General features: G+C 46.8%; 1 pseudogene; it reads right to left on the minus strand.

Moving 5' to 3' along the window:
* Positions 1–221: 221 nt before the first annotated feature.
* LOC147963848 (uncharacterized) lies at positions 222–1,802 on the minus strand (annotated as a pseudogene).
* Positions 1,803–2,376: the final 574 nt, after the last annotated feature.

Consider the following 2,376-nt stretch of genomic DNA (forward strand, 5'->3'; position numbering starts at 1 on the left):
TTCTTCGTCTTTTAGACAATAAGAAAGCCACCAAGAAAAACACAGCAAGCAGAAAGTGAACGGCGATATGAGGGATCACTAGCCCACGTAGCATCCGAATAGGCCTGAAGTTGTAAGGAACTGGAGCAAGGAAAAAAACAAACGGTGAGAGATCGTGCCCCGAAGATATCGAAGAACACAAAGGAGATGACTATAGTGAACCAAACTAGGAGCAGAAAAAACTAACTTAGAATATGGACCAGATAAGAGATATCCAGACGAGCGACAGCTAGATAGACAACACTACCAACAAGATGATGATAACGCGTCGGATCAGACAAGGTGTCACCATCAGTATCACGAAGGTGAACATTGAGCTTCATGGGAGTCTCAACAATGCGCTCATCAATAAGAGCAGCACGAGCAAGAAGATCCTGGATATACTTTTCCTGGGAAATAAAAAAGGCATTAGAGGTATAAGAGACTTTGATCCAAATAAAGTAGCGAAGAGAGCCAAGATCAGACATAAGAAACTGCTCACTAAGACGGGCCTTCACAAAGGCAATATACTCGGGGTCATCGCTAGTGATGATCATGTCATCGACATAGAGAAGAAGAATCCGACCATGAGTTGGAAGGTGGACAAACAACGCTAGATCATGAGCACTACTGAAAAACCAGCGACAATCACCACAGAGGCAAAATGCTCAAACCAGGCATGAGGGGCTTGCTTAAGGCCATAGAGGGAGCGACAAAGACGGCATACCATGCCATCAGGAACAGAACACCCAGATGGGGGCTGCATGTACACCTCATGTAGCTCGCCATTGAGAAAGGCATTCTTAACATCACGCTGAGATATAGACTAGTGAAAAACAGAGGCCACAACAAGAAGTGTACGAATAGTGGTCATATGGGCCAAGAGAGCAAAAGTCTCATTGTAATTACAACCATGCCCCTATTGAAAGCCACGAGCCACAAGACGAGCTTTGTAACACTCAAGAGAATCATCGGAGTGAGTCTTAACCATGTAGAATGACCTAACAAATAGCTGGTAGACAAGGCAACAAAAGGCGGAGAGACTAGTGGTGGTAGAAGTGGAGGGGAGGTGAAGCCAGTAAAGCTCCCAGAGACCCTGAGAGTCATGGCGCCGGGGGCCAGCACCAAGACCAAAAAGGAGTTGCATAAGTCGAGGAACATGAGCAACATCAGGAACATGAAAAGATGAGGTGCTAAGAATGCCTCGACCATTAACCGAGAGGGAGGTACCATCAGCAGTAAGAACATGAAAAGGAGAATCGAGTGCACGAACAGGAGACAAGGTAGATGAATCATGAGTCATATGAAAAGATGCTCTGGTATCAAGAATCCATGGATATGTACCTGTTGAAGGTGGTCTCACAATGCCAAAAGTCAGTAGCAGAACCAGTAGAACCCATCGGTGAAGAACCAGAGGACACGACTAGTAGGCAACGAAGACGCATAATCCCCTGCTCAGTCAGGGGCTCAACTGAAGAGGTCAACGTAGTTGCACCCGACAAAGAAGAGTCGAAGGCAGTCAGCTGACCACTAAGTCGCACAATCTCATGCTCGGTGAAGTATATAGCTGAAGTGGTCGTCGCAGTAGCACAAGGACAGGAGCGGCCACCACCACCTGTGGAAGCCGCTAGATGTGGCGGTGTAGCATGACCGGTAGCGTCCGCAAAGGCCGGTGGATGAGACGAGGCTATGTGCAGACAAGCACCAAGCACCAAGGGAAGACGCGTGTGCGAAGCGCGGTCAATGGAGTTATATGCACCAGTGATACGTCCATTTTGCATCATGTTTTCTTACTGTTATTTATAATGTTTTTATCCATAATAATGCTTTTTGGAGTAATTCTAATGCCTTTTCCCTCATAATATGCAAGGTATATACAAAGAGGGAGAATTCTGGCAGCTGGAAATCTGGACTTAAAAAAGGTTCGTCAGGCTAACTATTCTGCACAACTCCAAATGAGCTGAAACTTCACGGAGATTTTTTTGAAATATATAGAAATTACTGGAGCAAATAACTACCAGAGGGGGCCACCAGGTGGGCACAACCCACCTAGGCGCACCAGGGCCCCCAGGTGGGTTGTGGCCTCCTTGGCCTACCTCTGGTGCCCATCTTCTGGTATATAGGTCGTTTTGACCTAGAAAAAATAAGGGAAGGACTTTCGGGACAAAGCGCCGCCGCCTCGAGGCCGCCGGGGGAACTTCCCTCACGGAGGGGGAAATCATCGTCATCATCATCACCAATAACTCTCCTATCTTAGGGACGGCAATCTCCATCAACATCTTCAACAAGACCATCTCCTCTCAAACCCTAGTTCATATCTCTTGTGTCCAATCTTGTTATCAAAACTATAGATTGGTT

Source organism: Triticum urartu, chromosome 6A (genome assembly GCF_056163025.1).
Source record: "Triticum urartu cultivar PI428250 chromosome 6A, HENAU_Tu73, whole genome shotgun sequence".
NCBI lineage: Eukaryota > Viridiplantae > Streptophyta > Magnoliopsida > Poales > Poaceae > Triticum > Triticum urartu.